Genomic DNA, 20911 nt, shown 5'->3' with positions numbered 1-20911 from the left:
ATGTCCACAATAGCCAAACTACAGAAAGAACCTAGATGTCCATCAATAGTTGAATGGATAAAGAAAATGTGGTATATATATACAACGGAATACTATGCAGCCATCAAAAGAAATGAAATCTTGCCATTTGTGACGACGTGGATGGAACTAGAGGGTATTATGCTTGGCAAAATAAGTCAATCGGAGAAAGACAACTATCATTTGATCTCCCTGATATGAGGAAGTTGAGATGCAACATGGAGGGTTTGGGGGGTAGGAAAAGGATAAATGAAACAAGATGGGATTGGGGGGGAGAGACAAACCATAAGAGACTCTTAATCTCACAAAACAAACTGAGGGTTGCCGGGGGGAGGGGAGGGGGGTCGGGAGAGGGGGGTGGGGTTATGGACATTGGGGAGGGTATGTGCTATGGTGAGTGCTGTAAAGTGTGTAAACCTGGCGATTCACAGACCTGTACCCCTGGGGATAAAAATACATTATATGTTTATTTAAAAATTTAAAAAATTTAAAAAAAAAGAATGCCATCTGTGCACATTTCTTCGATACACAAAGTGGTCATCACACACTTAGAAGTGTCAGAAGAGAGGCTGACAGAGGTCAGAGACTGCCCTGAGCCACAAGGCTATGAGAGGGCCAGAGCTAGCCTATGGGGTGCACACCCTCAGCCACCATATCGCACTGCCCCGAGGCTGCACCAATGGGGTGAAAGGCTGAGCGCTAATGTCCCGAGAGCTTTTCACTCTAAGGCATAAGGGTCCTTCAAGCCCTCAAGAATCCCACCTCCTCTGTGGAAGCTTGCCAGGAGGCCAGGCCTCTTGGCCTGAAATGTTATTGAATATTCTTTTTTAAGAACCTTCCAGGATGCCTGGGGGGCTCAGTCATTAAGTGTCTGCTCAGGTCATGATCTCAGGGTCCTGGGATCGAGCCCAGAGTCGGGCTCCCTGCTCAGCAGGAAGCCTGCTTCTCCCTCTCCCCCTCCCACTGCCCCTGCTTGTGATCCCTCTCTCGCTGTGTCTCTGTCAAATAAATAAATAAAATCTTTTTTTTTTTTTTTATTTGCCAGAGAGAGAGAGAGAGCGAGCGAGCACAGGCAGACAGAGTGGCAGAGGGAGAAGCAGGCTCCCTGCGGAGCAAGGAGCCCGATTTGGGACTTGATCCCAGGACACCAGGATCATGACCTGAGCCGAAGGCAGCTGCTTAACCAACTGAGCCACCCAGGCGTCCCAATAAATAAAATCTTTAAAAAAAAAAAAAAAGCCTTCCACATTTTCCCTTTCTAGGACTAATTTCTAAGCTCTTGGTCAACAGGGACCATGTCATACACACACTGCCACGACGTCCAGCCCAGACACATGCAGAGTGGATGATGGACGCCCACCTGCAGATTCAATTTACTTACGATTTATGGAAAATACTGAATTACCTGAAGAATAAAGTCTGGCATGCCAAATATAAAGGTACTGGAAAACAAAGAAACCAGATGGGGAAAGCATAAACACATGAATGGAGGAATTAAAGGAGTATTAATAGCTGCGTTTGTCGGACGCCTGTTAACTGCCGGAGTTCGGTATACGGACAGACGTGCTAATACGACACGCGCTCACCCCCTGCGACCACCTATCAGCTGAATCTCCTCAGCTCCACAGTCTCTCACCCAAAACCAAAGCCAGAGGTGCTTCAGAGTATAGATATTTTTGGGGTTTTAGAAAGGAAATCCTATGTGTGTATATTATAACTTACATAACGCCGCCAGGGATGTCCGGGACAGCGCCCACAGAAAACACGTTAATTCCAACAGTCTGCAGTACGATACGGGAATATTCAGAGTAAGTGGAACAGAGATTATATGTAACCTCACTTCAGCTCAGCTCAGGCTTGGCACCAAATACACGACAGTGTCATTCCATTCCAGAGGCTGTGGCTAGGGAACTGGGGGCCTGCCTTACTGTCCTCATCTCACATGCAGGGACCTGAGGCTCAGGAAGGTCTAGTAACTTGCTCAAGTTGACGCGAGCTGAGGAGGAGAGGCAGGGTTGGGACCCTGCTTCTCTGGCCAAAGCCTGTTCAGGACTTCATAGCTGTGAGCATGGCCATCAGGAAACGCTGAAAACTCCACCGGGGCGCAGACTGGGAACCAGCAGTTCTGGCGGGGCGGGGCGGGTGTCCTGCATTTCCGAGGCACCTGGAAAGGTGCTGCTGATGGGCTCATCCCCTGTGGGAGAAAGAAGTGTGCTCCTTCGACTAAAACCACAGGCTCTCAGGCCCAGCTCAGTGTCTGCATCCCCTCGGGACTTCTCAAAGATAGTCATTTAGTCTGATTTCTGAGGTCTTAACTGATTGAAATCACCTGAAGGGGCCCCCAGCTTTTGTGGTTCTTTCTAATAATTCTAATGTCCAGCCAGGATTCAGAATCACTGACATGAAACCATTAGGAGAAAAAAAAAATCACTGATAAAGTAAGGCTCTTGCGAAGGCAGCCTTCGAGCCCAGTCAGGACTTCCACTAGAGGCCCTGTGTTCCCCAGAGGAGTCTTGGGAGGCTTTCAGTCCTGACCAGGAACTGTTACTAAATCCCTCACGGATGGAATACCCCAGCTCTCCCAGGCTCTGCGGTCATTAAGCATTTTTCTCCTCCCTTGAAACCACTGAAATCTTAGACAAAGCACACTAAAGGCAAAGTCTTACAGGACAACCACAAAAGTGTCAAACTCGGAGGGACTGCTGCTTGCCAGCTGACAGAGACAAATATTTAGCAGAAGACTATGTAAAAGAACTTCTCACTCTTATGCTAAGGTACACTGTGGTGTCAATCCATGAATAGAGTGGGATCTGCACACACAAATCAAGTTGTGGATTTTAAATTACGCTCACTGAGTCCTAAGACTGAACGGGACATTAGTGGTCAGCAGCCTGCTCCCCCCACAGGGGTCTGCCAGCTTCTACTGAACACGCTCATCCAAAGAAGACTCGGAACAGGCCTTCCACAATGCAAATCTGCCCCTTAACGCTACCTGAACTCAAATTTTGCTTCCAAAATTCTGAATTAGCCAACCTCTTCCACACCCAGTCTCGGGTCACTGCTGGAAAGACACATATGTGCTCTAGCCCAGCAAATCCCTACTGTCAGTTCTCTGCAGAGGCTCATTTGGTAACAGTCCTCATGGAAACCCAAGAGTCTCATTCGGACCTGTATGCTAGCTTGCTAATGTACTCATTGGTAACCTGCACGCACCCCCCCACCCCCCACTTTTTGTTCTGTTGCTCTGCAGGCCATGCAGAGATCCTTGGAGCTGCCTCCTCAGTTTCCAAGGTGGGTGGCCATCGCCTAGATTTCAACAGGCCAGCCAGTAGCCTCCTAGAGCCTTGAGGCTACAACCCCCCACCCAGAAGAGGTGGGCCCTCCACCCCAAAGGGTCAAGAAGCAGAGAATCAAACCGAAGAAGTTCTTCTCAAGCCTTAAGATCTAACGGAACTGGCCTGGCTAAGTGTGGACATGCTTGGGACCTGCCACCCTCTTGTCTCTATTGCTCCCGTTCGGCAAGGGAACGGCTAGCCTGTGCCTGCCCCGTTACATTGTAGAAGCTCCTAACTTACCTGGTTTCACATATTCACAGCTGGAGAGGAATTCTGCCTCAAGACCAGTCATACCTCGAGGCTCACGCACATCTGATTTAGAAGATATGTAGATGAGACTTGACTTCAGAGGTTATGTTAAGGTTTTGGAGGCTGCTGGGATAGAATGAATGTATCTTGCATGTGAGACGGACATGAATTTGGGGGGCTGCAGGCAGACCACTATGTACGTACTGTGTACGGCCCCTCAAAATTTACATAGTGGCACTCTAACTCCTGCTGTGATGGTATCTGACAGGTAATTAAGGGCCCTAATGAGAAGAGACAGACGAGAGCTTGCTTCCTGTCTCTCCCCACCACGTGAGGACACAGTCAGAAGGGGGCCATCTGGCTCAGGAGGAGAGCCCTCAACCAGAAACTGACCGGGCCGGCGCCTCACTCCTAGGCCTTGAGCCTCCAGAACAGTGAGGAATAAACTCCTGTTGTGCGAGTCCCCAGCCTCTGGTATTTTGTTAGAGGACAGCCTGTGCTGGTCAACACACGCCTCTTTCATAAAGCATAATGTTCTAGATTGAAGTGGGCAGCCTTAATTTCTTGAGAACACAGAGTGTCTCACTTAGTATTCCACACGCATATACACACAGCATGACGGACACCCGTGAAGTCTCTATAAAAGTTTATGCCATTAAACCGAATTTGGTCAGTGTTCATTTAAATGTTGTTTTTCCTTATATACTTAACAGAAGCACACAGAAGTACACTGACCACCCAAACCTAGCCAGGCACACAGTAGATAAATACATGCTGCAACATTGAATGTTTGGTGGACACAGTCTCTATCTTCTCTTTTCCAGGCTGAAAAAATGCAAGTTCCTTTAAGTTTAAATACCATTTTCTTTCTGGTGAATTTTTAAAAGCTTGTTACTTTATTTTCACAACAACCACAGCACCACTGTCCCCATCTACCGTGAAAGCATACAGGTGTTTCAAAGGTTAAACAGCTTGCCAGGAGCACGAAGATGGTGGGGCCCAGCCTGTGGGATCCTGACTCCTACTCGGATCTCGTCCCTCCACCACACAAGACTCCCAGCTCCTTCACTCACCCTCTCCGGCACTAACACTCTTCCACACTTTCCACCATTCTATATATTCCAGAAACTTTTACATGCGTAGTGTTAGACTTAGAAGAATAGAATGTCAAAGCTCTGGGTCCCTGGGTGGCTCAGCCGGTGAAGCATCTGCCTCCAGCTCAGGTCCTGATCCCCGGGTCGTGGGATGGAGCCCGGTGTCAGGCTCCCTGCTCTGTGGGGAGCCTATTTCTCCCTCTGTGCTTTCGCACGCACGCTCTCTCTCTCTCTAATAAATAAAAATCTTTAAAAAAAAAAAAAAAGGCTATTAAAGCTTTAAGAGCCTTTTATCACATGCAGAATTGGGACCTCGGTGGACAGGCCTCACAGACAGCTGTTTCAGGTTAAACTATACCTTATATATTCCACTCCAAGCAAAAGTGACTAAAATCCGAAGCAGTTCCCAAGAACCCTGAAACAGAATGAAAAGCAAGGGTAACCGTCTTAATTCATGTTAACACAAGGAAACACCTCGTTCACATGAACCAGAGCCGAGGAGCCGGGCACATGATGGGCTACGGGAAATGCCACCGCCCTCCTGCCCCCGTCCTCCCTGCCTGGGTTACCGCCCTTCCCAGTCCTGCAGTTTCATTACCCTTCCTCAGCCCTGATGCGGGTCACCTCCAGGCCACAGCCACCACATTATGGTGTAGAGAATCTTGAAGGTGATGATGAGTGAAAAAGGCAAGTAGTATCAAAAGAAGCGCCCCGAAGACCTGCAGAGAGCAATTATTTTCTCCTTGATGATATGCCACAGGTCAGCAGGCTTACGCAATCAGTAAAAGGGCAGAACGAGAAATGGGCATATGTGTGTGCATGAAACTTCACTGCTGTAAAAATCCTCAGACTGTCTAGACCACAGGCTCTTGACCTCAGGCATTACAGGAGAGGATTCAGGAACTCCCATGACTCCCTGAAACTGCATGCACGAGTCAGGCACTCTGGTGTATCACCAAACTGAAGAGGTTGATTCTCTTCATTCATGCTTACTTTGAAGAGGAGGTTAGACGCCCAGGAGTGGTGGGTATTTGGGAACAAAGGCACAGCCTGCTTGGGAAACAGAGGACCGGGTAGCTCATATGGCGGCTGGCCTCCTGGCCAGGGATGCTGGCATAGCAGCGCTGTATCCGCTGTGTCCCCAGGCTCTCCTAGCAGGTGCCGGCGAAGGGCACACAGGGCACACAGACACAGCGCCTAGCCTCTCCACACCCATCAGTCCCGATACAGAGGCAGATTTCTTGTTTCGTTATTTAAATCCACTCTCTCACTCCTCTATGACCTCATCACATTCGCTTGCTCAAATAGTGTTGCAACAATCAGCTGAGAAAGGCTGAGAAAGCAGGGTTTACAGAAAATGTGATTTCCGTGTTACAACTAATGCGTACACACCTCTTCACATGCTGTCAAATTATCCCACACTTTTCTACATAAACAGCCATAACTTAATTCTAATAAGTCTCTAAGGGATTTACTAGAATGATCTAGGGTGAACACAGGAAATTTATGATATGTGGGCTAATTTTTTCTCGATGAAGCTTTTTTTAAGAACAGAGAGAGAGAGGAGAAAAAAAGAACAGAGAGAAATACAAGCTTCAATTCCACAACACTCTTCAAAATGAAAGTGAATTTTCAAGTAATTTTTTAAATAAACTAATAGGAGGGGCCCCTTGGTGGCTCAGTCAGTTAAGCATCAGACTCTTGATCTCAGCTCAAGTCTTCATCTCAGGGTCATGAGATCAAGCTCCATGTTGGGCTCCATGCTGGGCATGAAGCCTATTTAAAATAAAAATATATATACTAAATAAAAGATGAACTAACAGGAAGGGAGAATTTATAGACCCGAAGTTGTACTTGAAAAACTCCTGACAAACAGATGATCAAGGATGCCTGCTGATTGAGTAAATAAAACATACATTTTATTACCATTTTATGAATTACCATTTTATGAATGAGTGCATTCCAACATTTTATTCATGAATTCTTGGTTGAGAACACAGAATGCATTTTCTCACAGAAGACAGATAACACACAACAGCTGGAGTTTCCATTTTAGCCCACAAGAGCCTGTCTTATGAAGTATATACAACACACTGCCGACAGCACAGGAATCGAACCACCACACAACACAGCAGGTTAAAGAGAGTCACAAGTTCCTTGACGCTCCTTGCAACAAGAGCTAGACAATGTGTCCCCTCTCCCCACAACTAGGAGTGCCTTGCGGGTTCTTAGACCATAGAACATAGCAGGAATAACGCTGCACCCATCCGTCAGCCGCTGCTTCCTCTCCTAAAATCCTCACTGTAGGAGTCCTGGGCTGCCATGTTAAGAAGTCCACCCACCCCAGCACAGGGGCCATCTGCAGAGGCCCTGAGGGTACATGGAAAGGGAAGAACCACTAAGCCAGGCCTTCCAACCATCCAGCCATGTTGGATGCCAGATAAATACCGGTGAATGACCTCGGTCAATGCCACACAGAGCAGAAAAATCACCCAGCTGAACCCTGCCTGATCAACTCACAGGACCATGACATCTAAAAATATATTACTGCTGTGTTAGGTCACTGATGCTTAGGACAGTGTTACTCAGCAATCATCACCTGGGACAACCTGTAGCTTTTTCAGAAAATGGCAAGCACATCTCTCTCCTGTCCTGGCATTAAGAATAGTGTCCCCTCCGGGGTGCCTGGGAGGCTCAGTGGGTTAAGCCTCTGCCTTCAGCTCAGGTCATGATCTCGGGGTCCTGGGATCGAGCACCGCATTGCATCAGGCTGTCTGCTCAGTGGGGAGCCTGCTTCCCCTCTCTCTGCCTGCCTCTCTGCCTACTTGTGATCTTTCTCTCTGTGTCAAATAAATAAATAAAATCTTTAATAATAATAAAAAAAAAGAATAGTGTCCCCTCCTCCATTCTCCTCTGGTAGACAGAGAGTTATGGTAGTTTGTCAGCCAAGATTTTCCCAGGGATAGACCATGAAGGGCAGCCGTGCATTGGGAAGCAGGGAGGTATATGGCATGATCATCATCCTGTCTGCTTCAAAACCCTTCTAGAATTTTCCACACACTTCTGAGGACAGGACAGTTTTCAAAATTCTGAAGAAAAAGGATGTCCAATCAAAATGCAGTTGGTACCCTGATACAAAAGCCAGACAAAGATACCACAAGAAAACTAAAAACCCATATCCCTTATGACTTGGATGTAAAAATCTCAACAAAATATTAGCAAATCAAATCCAACAAGACATTAAAAGGATGATATACCCTGGAAAAATGAGATTTATCCCAGGAAAGCAAAGGTGGTTCAACATACCAAAATCAATTAACGTAAATACACCACACTCATAGAATAAGGGGGGGAACTACATAATCGTATTAATAGACACACAGAAAGCATCCGACAAAACTCAACATTCTTTCATGGTAAAACACTCAGACAAGCAGGAATTGAAGGGAACTTTCTTAACATGATAAAGGGCATTTATTAAAAAAAGAAAGAAAGAAAAAACCCACACCTAACTTCATAATCAATGATGAAAGACTACAAACTTTCCCCTAAGACCAGGAACAGGAACAAGACAGAGATATCTGCTTTTACTTCTACTATTCAACACTATAGAAGGAGTAGCCAGAGCAATTAGTCAAGAAAAAGAAAAACCAAACAAACAAACATTCAAATTGGAAAGAAAGATAAACTATCCCTATCTGCACATGACATGATTCTATATATAGAAAATCCCAGAAAACTGCCAGAGGTAATAACCAAATTCAGCAAAGTCTGGATGTATGATCACCACACAAAAATCAGTTGTGTTTTTATACATTAGCAATGAATAATCTGAAAGAAAACTAAGGAACAACTCCATGTAAAAAATATCCAAAAGAACAAAATATTTAGGAATAACTTTAACCAAGGAGGTGAAAGATTCGTACATTGACATTACAAAATCTTGCTAAAAGAAATTAAGAATGTAAATAAGTGGTTGGGGCTCCTGGGTGGCTCAGTGGGCTAAAGCCTCTGCCTTCGGCTCAGGTCATGGTCCTGGGGTCCTATGATCGAGCCCCGCATCAGACTCTATGCTCAGCGAGGAGCCTGCTTACTCCTCTCTCTCTGCCTGCCTCTCTGCCTACTTGTGATCTCTGTCAAATAAATAAATAAAATCTTTTAAAAAATGTAAATAAGTGGAAAGACACTCCACGGTCATGGATCTGGAGACTTAGTTATTATTACAATGGCAACTCCCCAAAGCAGATTCAATTCAATCCTGATCAAAATTCTAGTGATCTTTTTTTGTAGAAAGAGAAAAACTGATCCTCAAATTAATATGAAGCTAGAAGAGGTCCCAAGTAGTCAAAACAATATTGAAAAAGAAAAATAAAGTGGAAAGACTCATACTTCTCATACTACCTCAAAAGTTTCTACAAAGCTACAGTAATTCAAACAGTGTGCCATTGGCATAATAACAGTCATATAGATCAAGACAGCAGAATTGAGAGTACGAAAAACAAATTCAAAGATCTATGGCCAACTGATTTCCAGCAAGGGTGCCACGACCATCCAATGGAGAAAAGAACAGTCCCTTCAACAAACGGTGCTGGGACAAGTGTATAACCACATCCAAAAGAATGAAGTGGGCCTCCTAGCTCACCCCGTATGTAAAAATTAACTCAAGGGGCGCCTGGGTGGCTCAGTGGGTTAAAGCCTCTGCCTTTGGCTTGGGTCGTGATCCCAGGGTCCTAGGATCGAGCCCCGCCATCAGGCTCTCTGCTCAGCAGCAAGCCTGCTTCCCCCTCTCTGCCTGCCTCTCTGCCTACTTGCACTCTCTGTCAAAGAAATAAATAAAACCTTAAAAAAAATTAACTCAAAATGGATCAAAGACCTAAATGTAAGAGCTAATACTATAAAATACAGGGATAAATCTTTATGACCTCAGATTTAGAACAGATTCTCAGATTTGATACCAAAAGCACAAGCAACAAAAAGAAAAAAAAATAAGTTGTACTTTATCAGAATTAAGAACTTTTGTGCATCAAAGGGCATTTATTAAGATGTGAAAAAAACCCTACAGAATGGAAGAAAATATCTGTCGACCACATACTTAATAAGGGTTTAGTATCTAAAATATATAAAGAATTCATCCAACAACAAAAAGATAAACAACCCAACTAAAACATGGGAAGAGGGTTTGAATGGACATGATTCCAAAAAAGACACACAATTACAAGATGTTCAATTATCACTGGCCATTAAGGAAACACAAAATTATAATGAAAATACCACTTTGCATCCACTATAATAGCTTATGTACATATATATGCACATACATACATACATGCATACATTCACACGTAAGTGTTGGCAAAGATGTACAGAAATTGGAACCTAGTACATTGCTTGCAGGAATAAGTTAAACACAGAATTACTGTATGACCCAGGAATCCCATTTCCTAGGTTTTTTATTAAAGAGAAATGAAAATACATGTCTACACAGAAACCTGAACACATTATTCCTAATAGCTAAGCAGGGAAAGCAACCCAAACGGCCATCAGTGGATGAATGGATAAACAATTTGTGGTATCCACACGCACGATAGAATATTATTCAGCCATAAAAAGGAACAAAATACTTATACATGCTACAATTTTGCCATACCTCAAAAACATTACACTAACTGAAAGAAGCTAGACATAAAAGATCACATGTTGTATGATCCCTTTTATAGGAAATGTCCAGAAAAGGCAAATCCAGAGAGACGAAAAGCAGATTAGAGGTTACCAGGGGTTGGGTGGAAGAGAGCATGGGGAATGATTACTTAGTGAGCATAAGGACTGTTCACGGGGTGATGAAGAGTTCTGAAACTAAAGCAAGCTGGTGGTTGCACAACACCATGAATACGCTAACTACTACTGAACTTTACGCTTAAATGGTTAATTGCATGTTATGTGAATAACATAAAAAACTCAATAAAAGAAAATGTGGTTAGACTATAGTATATTGATTCATCCATACAAATACTTGAGCACCTACCACACACCAGGCACTTCCCGGATATGGGGATTAAGATGATAAACAAAAATTTTGTGCTAAAAATTTATTTTTTAAATATTTATTTGATAGGGAGAGACAAGTGAGAGAGGGAACATAAGCAGGGGGAGTGGGAGAGATAGAAGCAGGCTCCCCGTCAACCAGGGAGCCTGATGTGGGCCTCAATCCCAGGACCCTGGGACCATGACCCCAGCCAAAGGCAGACACCCAACGACTAAGCCCCCCAGGCGCCCCTCTGCTATGAATTTAAAAAGTAAGGTAAGAGACTAGAGAGTGACAGCATGGACTATTTTAACTGTGTTAAGAGAAGACCTCCTGGAAGAAGTGTTCATTTGAACAGAGACTAGAATAAATTGCAGAATGTTATTCTGCTAAATAATAATATACCAAAACTAAAATACAAATATTGTCAAAATCATCACATGTAAAAATTCTTTTTCTAAAAATAATTTTACTCTTGGGGCGCCTGGGTGGCTCAGTGGGTTAAGCCTCTGCCTTCGGTCAGGTCATGATCTCAGGGTCCTGGGATCGAGCCCCGCATCGGGCTCTCTGCTCAGCAGGGAGCCTGCATCCCCCTCTCTCTCTGCCTGCCTCTCTGCCTACTTGTGATCTGTCAAATAAACAAATTTTTAAAAATCTTTAAAAATAATTTTACTCTTTATTACAAATAATTTCTTTCTAGTCCAATATGTGCTGCTTCTACAGTTCCTTGCAGGACAGCTCTTAGGGTCAAGCCATACTCCCAAGAGAGCCTGTCATTCACCTTGCTAACAAGGCATGTTTTCCTTTTAGGAAATCACTCAGGAAGGAAAGAGGGAGAGGAATTACCACTTATGATATGCTAGGTTCTCACATCTACTCATATTTTCACTTTTTTTCCTCACAGCTACCTTTTCATCAATGAGAAAATTGAGGTTCAGAAAGGGTAAGTAACATATCACCATAGTTAGCTAAAGGAAGGACCAGAATTTCAATCGGGTCTGATTTCAAACCCATACTCATTTCATACATAAATTTGTCTCATTTTGGGGCACCTGGGTGGCTCAGAGAGTTAAACCTCTGCCTTTGGCTCGGGTCATGGTCTCAGGGTCCTGGGATTGAGCCCAGTGTCGGGCTCGCGTCGGGCTCGCGTCGGGCTTTCTGCTTGGCGGGGAGCCTGCTTCCCCCTCTCTCGCTGCTTGCCTCTGTCTACTTGTGATCTCTGTCAAATAAATAAACGAAATCTTTAAAAAAAATTTTTTTTTGTTGGTCTCATTTTTACTGAGCACATCTTAGGCCAAACTGAAAATATGATGAAGTGACCGTGTCTTGAGGAGCTTGTCATCTCAACACTAGAGACCCATCCAAGATGTACCAGAACATTCCTTGATCTGAAGAAGGCAGAGCAGGCTCCAGAATCATGAGGTTTTTGCTCTCTAATGCCATGGCATGCACCCAGAAAGTCCAACTCAGGTTAAGAAGTAAGGAATCCGTGGCACCTGGGTGGCTCAGTGGGTTAAATAAAGCCTCTGCCTTCGGCTCAGGTCATGATCTCAGGGTCTTGGGATCGAGCCCCACAACGGGCTCTCTGCTCGGCGGGGAGCCTGCCTCCTCCTTTCTGTCTGCCTGCCTCTCTGCCTACTTGTGATCTCTCTCTCTCTGTCAAATAAATAAATAAAATCTTAAAAAAAAAAAAAAGGAAGTAAGGAACCTACCCTCTACCACTCCAAACCTGAGTTGCAGCCTCGGAGTCCAGCCGCGAGCCAGGACTCACAACCCTTCCTGGAGCTACCGATGGCTATGCAACAAAGCCTCCTCCCCTCAACCCAGCCATCACTATCTGCCCCCCTCCCACAGTTCTGTGTTCAAAACTGCACAGCAGTTCTAGCAGAAAAGCCACATAAAATCTTCTCCAAAATGCTCAACATCATTTCCTTGCTAAATCTGGAGAAGGCGTCCTTGCCTTTAACTTATATTCCCATAAGTCATTTGTAGCTATAATTACATTCCAGATGCAGAAATGTGACGGTGCTGGGCTGCGACCATTAAGCTCTCTACAGAGTGACCAGGCCTCGGGGACTTGTTCACCGCTAACAAGCTAATGTTTGTGAAACTGTATAAAGAGATAACGACTAAATACTATCATTATTACTAGACTACCAGTTTAAATGTAAATTAAGAGAGGGAAAGGGGAAAGAAAACACATTAGTAAATCAGGTTTGGGACTGCTGCTCAGCAAGGTGTAAGCAACATCTGAACCACAAGGGTAAAGAACGTCTTAACTGAATTTGTTAAAGGATGTTGAATGCAATGTTGCTGCTGTAAGGAAAAAACTCAGAACAGAAAGAAGGAATGGAGGGAATACCGGCTAGAAAAATAAGTCGATACAAGGAGAGCAGATGTTAAAGGAAAGTAAAGGCTGCATGTGAAAAACTATGCTGGAGAAATACACAATTTCTTTAAAAAGCACTACATAGCAGCAAAACTAAAAAAAGAGAATCAGAAAACAAAATTAAAAAGTCTAGAATGCGAACAAAATCCAAAACTGGATTATAATTCCGCTTAAACTAACCACATGGCACAGTAATGAAAACACAAACTCTAGAGTCCAGTGGGCCTACTGTCCTTCATTTCTCTCATCTGTAAAATGGGAACGATTCTTACTTCAAAAGTCAGGCTGGCGCAGAGGAGGCCCCCACAGGCTTCCAGTTCCTGTTCCCGAGCGTCTCCCTGAAGCACAGCCGTGGGGCACGGCTGCAGACTGATGGGCCCTTCTGACATGCAACTCTTCCAGCCAATGCTTCTCCTCTTCTGCAAGCTTTAGCTCATGCTTGTCCTCCCCAGAAAATACCTCTGAACCCCCCAGTCCAAGTTACACGGCACCCCATGCTTCCTCAGAACCTCTGGCCTACCCTCACAGCACCTACCACACCGTGCCATAACCCACAGGCTTTCTGGCTCGCCACCTTCCAGAAGCTCCTTGAGGATGGCCATCATACAGCAACCCGACTGTTCGCCTTTGACATCTAGCACAGCTCCTGACTAAGCTCTCAAAAAATGTGTGTTGATCAAATAATTGCCAATTCTCCCAGACTGGGGTAGAGGCCAAGCAGCTTCCCTGGGGCAAATCTTGACAAATGAAGAATGTAAAGAAAAACTCTAGTCTGGGTGAACAGTCCATGCTTTGCCATGTTTTGCCTGACTTGGAACAGTTACTAACCCAAAAACTCCAAGACTCCCATATAAAAAGAGGGAATTCAATTAGAAAGTCTCCATGGTCCCTACCATAGGCAAGGACATATTATGTTCATATTTTAAGATCTTAACATTCTTATTTTACTACATCTTAATCACCTACGAATTATTAGTTATTGTTACAAAAATTAACATCAGGGGCACCCAGGTGGCTCGGTCGGTTAAGCACGACTCTTGATTTCACCTCAGGTCATGATCTCAGGGTCATGAGATCAAGCCCTGCATCAGGCTCTGCACTGGGGGTGAAGCCTGCTGAAGATTTTCTCTCTCTCTCTCTCTCTCTCTCCCCCCCTTCCCCCCCCAAAAAAAATTAACATCAGTAGAATGCTTTATTGTCCATTTCACTAATAACAAGCGTATGCTGTGCATGATGCTTTCTGCCCCATTTTATAGATGGGGAAACCTATGCAGAGAGAACCAACAGCCTGCCCAAGTACAGAGGGCGGGACTGGCATTCAGATCCTTCCCTTCTCAAGCTGGGGAATGGACAGCTCCAGGAACACATGGTAGGATGACAGGGGAGCCCTCAGGGATCTTAGGGAAGCTAAGGACAAACAAAATGCAGTTTTTGAAGAATTAACAGTACTCAAAAATTTGGGAGACAAAGGGTGTTTATATTTTTAAAAAATCAGACATATTATTGGGTACAGCATAAAATCTGTATTAAAACTTAAGATAAAGGGGTGCCCTGCTGGGTCAATCACCAAATATGTGACTCTTGAGCTCAGGGCCGTGAGTTCAAGCCCCACGGTGGGCGTAGACATTACTTAAAAAATAAAAGATAAATCTTTTTAAAAAATTAAAGCTAAACTTAACAGGCCTAGACTCCCATTAAGGCCCTGAGACATACTACACTAAAGTCATGCCATGCCCTTTCTCACACAGAAATGCCATCTGAAATCTGAACACTTAATTTGCTCTATAATAATGCCTCAAACATCAGGCTGTATTAATCCAAAAAGGCTAGAATTTAATTTCTACAATAAAGTTGTGACTTCAGGGCATTACTGAGCAGGGAAAGCCAAGAACTAGTATCCCCATTCTTCCTTTCTAAGTCATTAAAAGCACCTAGGGACGTTCCGATGTCAAATGAAGTCTCCCATCATACAAGCCTCTTAATGCAACAAACCAGGGAGCTAAGCCTGCCGGAAGGGGGGGTGGGGTGCGCGCCAGGGGGCACAGTCAAGGGAGGCAGCTACAAGGCACACCCGAATGCAGATGTTAGCAGCCAAACCACACGGAATTACTGTGTGGGCATCTGGCACGTCTCTTGGCTCTCCCAAACTTGCAGCTCTGGACAAACACTGACAGGAGAGGCCTAATGGGTACCTCATTACCTCCAGTGTATGCAGGCCTCCTACTGGGCATTAACCTTCCAGAGTACAAAGCCAGTCTCTGAAAACCTTCACTATAATTATCATGACTCCCGAAGATTCATGTTTTACCACTCTGATACTACTATTGTCCTAAGATTCTATTATCCTACTTGGTTAATCAATTTAGCTTTTCTCTCCACTTGAGGAACCAAGTTTCCAATAAACATGCTTTTGGGTTTTGCCATAGAGTCAGTGTTTAAATTGGAAAGGAAATCAGAGTATCAGAACAGCAGGTCTGATAACCTTCTTGGGAGAACAGCCTCATAAAAAGTTATCCAATCACCTCCATTAAAAAAAAACAACAAAGTTAAAATCAGCACAGAACAAGCCCTAGAAAAACGTAAATCATGAAATAAAATTGTCGGACCCGATTTTTTTATTTCTAGAGAATTAAAGAGATTTAGGTCATTTCAGCACAGATGACAGGGCCGTAGGTTGGTGGGTATTGGGGGGACAGAATCCGGAGGAACGGGTGTCTTTTATTCACATTTACACCCCTCCCTGACCACCACTCTTGGAGACTCCTTGCCTACGATGGAAACAGTAGACACAACGGTGTGCCGCCAGCCCGCTGCTCTGCTCCCCAGAGCAGGCTGGCCTCCTGGCAGCAGCATACGCTTGACCCACTTGAGCTCCTGGTTAAGCTCTAGAGGACAGCACACAAAACATCGCCACTGGAAATCCACTGCCCAGAGGCATCACCAGCACTGTGTCTAACTGGCAAGAAATGAAAGGGCAGCAAATTGTCAGATCTCATCTTACCAAAACACAGGGTGGGTAGGGAGACATTCTCTCTCTACATTTCTAACGGTCCTGCAAGAGGCCCAACAGCCTCCCAGACGCCTTCCCCAACTACCCCCAGCCAGCCAGAAGCTTGTTCCCCTTTCCTGAATTCCCACCATACTTCCAGTCTTCCACGCAACCCACTAACTCACTTTGGCCGACATTTCACGACTACTCAGTTTCTTCCTGGTGGGTCCTCCCTCTCCAGCTGAGCGCTAGTTCCCTCCAGGGCAGGTGGTAAATTTCCACTTTCCCCACTCTTCTGGCCACAAGCTTCAGTCCTGGTGCTGTCTCGGTCCAATACCCGTGGTTTTGGGCATCTCCCTTCCTGGTGCACAGGGGCAGACTTCTGCAGACCGTGCCATTAAAGGCAGGCGCTGTATCTCACTCATCCTAGCTCTGTTAACAAGAATGTTATGGGAACTTGAGGCACATTAAGTGAACATTAAGTTAGATGAGAAAAAGATTCCCAACTCCCAGTTAATGATCCACTTATCTCGAGGAACATAGAATTCAGCAAGAGATTCCCACCTGATTTTTGGAGTTGTGAAAAACCCACAGTCACCTACATTTATGACATCTTACTACCTGCCAGCCTCAGCCCAAGGTGTCTGCACAGCGAGACAACAAATTTTAGCCAAAAGAAATTTTACTGCTTAATGATAAAAACCTCACCTCTCCTTCCTAGGTTGGTCAGTCCCCCACCCCCTACTCCTCTAGAATAGTGTTGTGCAGAACACAGCCAATCAATAAAGGCTCTTTAAAATGTGAAAGCCGTTTGTATTTTTTAGTTAATTATGAATCACAGATTCTACTCATGCACACATAATTTTCTTACATTTTTCCTTTCTGTTAAAAATTACATTTTCTTTTATGTCTGTTGACTCCTTTGGACCCAAAGCCTCCAGCTATGATGCAAGCAACACCTCGCCCCATTCACCTCTCTACTGCCCCCCTGCCCTCAGGCATCGGGCCTCTCCCTCAGGCTCTACCCCTCCCACTCAAAACAAACCTAAGCATCACCTCCAGTTAGGCCTCCACTCCCTCTCTCCGGTCACCTTCCAGACACACTGGCCTCCCTTCCTTCTTTCTCACTCAGTAACTCTTTCCAGTTTCTGTCCAAATGTGAAGTCAGTATTATGACTCTCCCCCCTCACCCAAAAAAATATTCCTTCCTCTACGAACAGCTATAAAAAAGCACACAAGGGGTCCTGACTCTGGAATCAACACAGGGGCCTTGGTCCTCAGATGTCTCCTCTACCAAATAAACAGTTCTTAAACTGACCATGGCACAAAACTCAGCTGTTGCATAATACTTGATAGTTCAGGTCACTTGCTGTTTGGAGAGTCCTGCTATATGAAGATGAGAAAATAGAGATGGGCAAAATTAATGCAATTTCCTTTGTTTGCTCAAGCCGGCCCAGACTTGCAACACCACAGTGACGGTTTTATCTTTCTTGAAGTACAGCTTTAACATCATGCTCACCCTCAGTTCATTAGCATATCTATCCTGACAATACCCCAGAAAGGCCTCTCTCAGCTTTACACGGTAAAAAAATATATATATTAAATAATAATAATAATAAAAGGATTCTAGCCAGTGTTTACAGAATCAAAATCCCAAACACAGGGGGAAAGAGCAACAGGCAGCCCAGATGTTTCAGTTAAATGAAGGACTTTCTTCCAGGCATGAACCAGAGCAGGAGTATTTTGATGGTATTAACAGAAACAACAGATTACTGTAAAATATCTTTATACTGGCTTACTAAGTGAGGCCATCTTACAGAGTCCAATATGCATGAATAGAATCCAAGGAAAATAATCGGTCTTCCTTCCCCTCACAGACAAATCCACATGTCTTAAAAAAAAAAAAAAAAAATTGCTGGACTTCTCCCTGCCAGTTCTCACTGCTTTCCTGGCTTCTGCATTGTGACAGCTGGAACAGATGGCGTCTGGGTGAGACACCTTAACGTCTTAAACCTCATGCATGACAGGGGCTGATTTTAAGTAGGGATGCTGGAATCCCAGGTCTGTGCGGATGTCCGTCATGAGCATCTACTCCCAAGAATTTCCGTTCTTATATATTTCCCAGCTTCCACACCAATAACGCTTATTTTGCTTGGTTGAAGAATTTTTCATCTTTATACTAATTCTAAATATGCATCCCTACAGTCACAACAGGGTGAAAAGGCACATATCCCCCTTTCACGTGAAAACCGAACGGCCGTGCACTATTCTGCCAGACATCCTGCATATGATGCAGTCTTTTTAACAGGCCATTTTCAAAGATGGGAAAGACACGCGAAGATTTTAGCACCGACAGACGGTCCGCCAGGTCATTTCTCTAAATAAGGGTTTTACAGAAACCGAGATTACAGAATACGTTTCCCAAAGCTTCAGCAGTGAGTGTATTCACGGCAAATGCCAGGAAAAAAAAAAAAAAAAGAAAAAAATTATGGCTCCTCCTTGGTTGTATGCTGTGAATGTAAATGAAGAAGCAGTAAGGTAACGCTACTCAGCACAGCCTTTATGACTCCACAAAAATAAATGACCGCACACGCACACGCGCGCACGCACACACACACACCCGCATCTCCGTCCGAAATCTGATTCAGCGCTTAATAGGAAAAACGTGAAACACAACCGTTTCCCTCAACGGCCCACGATCCGGAGGGCTCTTGAATTTCCAGGCACGTCCACGGCCGTCCGTCCACTTCCATGCTGAGGCTGCGTTTCAGACCGAGGGCAGAGAAGGTGCCACACGCAACCCTCCCTACAGGTCCAGGTATTAAATACACGTCCCCAGACGGGGTGACAGTGTGAAAACGTGGCAAAGCGTACGTGAGCGAGAGCCCGGCGCCTCGAGAGGAAATTTTAAAGACCGTGGCACGGGCCATGCCCATCTTCCGCCCCCCGGGAGCCCAGCCCGACCTTTCCTACTAATCAGGGGTGGGATGGGAGCCTGTTGCCCCGAACGGCAGCCCAGGGCGCCCTGCCTTCGAGGCCACTGCGGCTGCCCGCTCGGGAATCCGTCAGAGGTCCGTCTGCAGAGCAATGACTCAGTATAAACTTTTAAATAACGGCTCGAAGAAACCCACCCGCCGCCCGCCCCCGGGAGCACGTCCGCGCCTGCGGACCCCCGAGCCCGCGCCCTCCCTCGGCGCACACACCCCGCCCCGCGGGCGATGCCGGCTCTCCCCACACCCCGCGGGACTCACGCTTCCAAGAGGCCTCGGCGCCCCGTTTCCTGAAAAGCTGCGGGCGTCCCGGCCCGCGGGCCCCGGGCCCGGCCTCGAGGACAAAGTTTTCCCGAAGTTGAGGCGCTCGGGGGGCAGGCGGGCCCGGGCGGGGGCGGGGGCGAGGCGGCGCCGCACCGGGCACTCGCCGCCGGGCTCCGGGCCTGCTCCGCCCCGGCCCCGCTCCGGCCCCGGGCCCGCCGGCGCCACCGTCACCGTCACCGCCGCCGCCGCCGCCGAGGGCGCGGGAAGGAGCCGCCGGGGATGGAGCCGCCCGCCCGCCGCCTGCCGCCCGCCGCCCGCCCGCCGCCGCGGCCCCTTACCCCGCGGTCCGCCCCGCTCGGCCGGCTCAGGGGCGCCGGGCGCGTCCTCCGCCGCGGTCCGCAGCGTCCTGCTCCCCGGGCAGCCCCATGTCGGGGGGCGGGGAAGGGCCGGCGGCCGCCGCCGCCGCCGCCGGCTGGAAAGTCCCTGCTGGGCTGCAACCCCGGCTCGCGCACGCGGCGGCCGCGCCGCGCCGCGCTCCCTCGCGCCCTCACGCACCCTCTCACAGCACTTCCTCTCGCGCGCTGGAAATCCCCGCCGGCCGCCGGCGCGCGCCCCGGCGCGCGCCCGCCCCGCCCCCGCCGCCCGCGCGCGCGTGGGAGCGCAGGAGCCGACGAGCCGGCCCGGCCCCACGCGCCCGCGGCCCGCGCGGCCCCGCTTCCCCCGCCCTCGCGCGCGCGCGCCCGCCGCCCGTTGCTAAGGCCCGCCCGCCCGGCGCCCGCCCGCCGGCCTTAGCAACGGCGCGGCGGCGCGAGCCGGGGCGGCCCCCGACGCCCCCAGCGCCGCCCGCCCCCGGCCGCCGCGCGGCCCCGCCGTCCCCCCCTTTCCGGGTTAAAAAAAAAAACAACACAAAACTGCCACGCAGCCGCGTGTGGGCCCCAGAGGTGCAGGTTCGGTGGCGGCCAGGAGCGATGGCGTCACCCGCTTCACCCGCGCAGCCACGCGCACTCCCACAGGCTGCGCCCCTAGCCACAGGCTCCCCATCAGCACACGCACCCGCACCCTGGCCGACGCGGGCTCCCACACACGCATTCCTGAAGACGGGGCCTTCACACACGCACGCTGCCGCTCACCTGGGCACAGACACGCTCGCGCGCCCTCGCACCACACACTCATTCACACAGCGGCCGGCAGCCCCGCGCACGCCGCACACGGGCGCTCACACTCGCGTGCCTCACACACTCACGCGCGCGCGCAGGTGGGTGGGGCTGAAGGTGACTCGGGCCATCTGGGCCTCCGCTCGCTCCTCCTGAGAGGGGCCGTCTGAGCGCCTGTTCGGCGGGCGTTTCCTCTCCTTCCTCCCTGGGCTCCTCCCACACCCAGGAAGCCGCGCTCACTCAAGTGGGGACGCGGTGGCCAGTGGGCCCGAGGGCCCGGCGTCCCGAGTGGACGGGGACCCCAGTGGCCGCACGCTGCCTTCCTCCGTCCAGCTCCGGCCTGCGCGGTGGAGGTGGCCTCCAGGGCCAGGGACGCCCGCTTCTCCAGGCCGCGGCCCCCGCCGCTG

At 47.7% G+C, this 20911-nt stretch overlaps 1 protein-coding gene across 2 annotated transcripts in view; it reads right to left on the bottom strand.

Annotated features, from left to right (window-relative positions):
• Nucleotides 1-19843, bottom strand: part of TRAF3 (TNF receptor associated factor 3) — a 110762-nt gene extending 90919 nt beyond the window's left edge. Inside the window, exon 1 of one of the 2 annotated variants that reach the window (XM_080809142.1) lies at nt 19689-19843. The gene's annotated coding sequence lies outside the window, so the exon portion shown is untranslated. The remainder of the gene's footprint in view (nt 1-19688) is intronic. The other variant, XM_080809143.1, reaches the window with a different exon arrangement.
• Nucleotides 19844-20911: the final 1068 nt, after the last annotated feature.

The sequence above is a fragment of the Martes martes genome (genome assembly GCF_963455335.1).
Source record: "Martes martes genome assembly, chromosome: 7".
Classification (NCBI taxonomy): domain Eukaryota; kingdom Metazoa; phylum Chordata; class Mammalia; order Carnivora; family Mustelidae; genus Martes; species Martes martes.
This window is presented reverse-complemented; position numbering and strand designations above follow the sequence as displayed.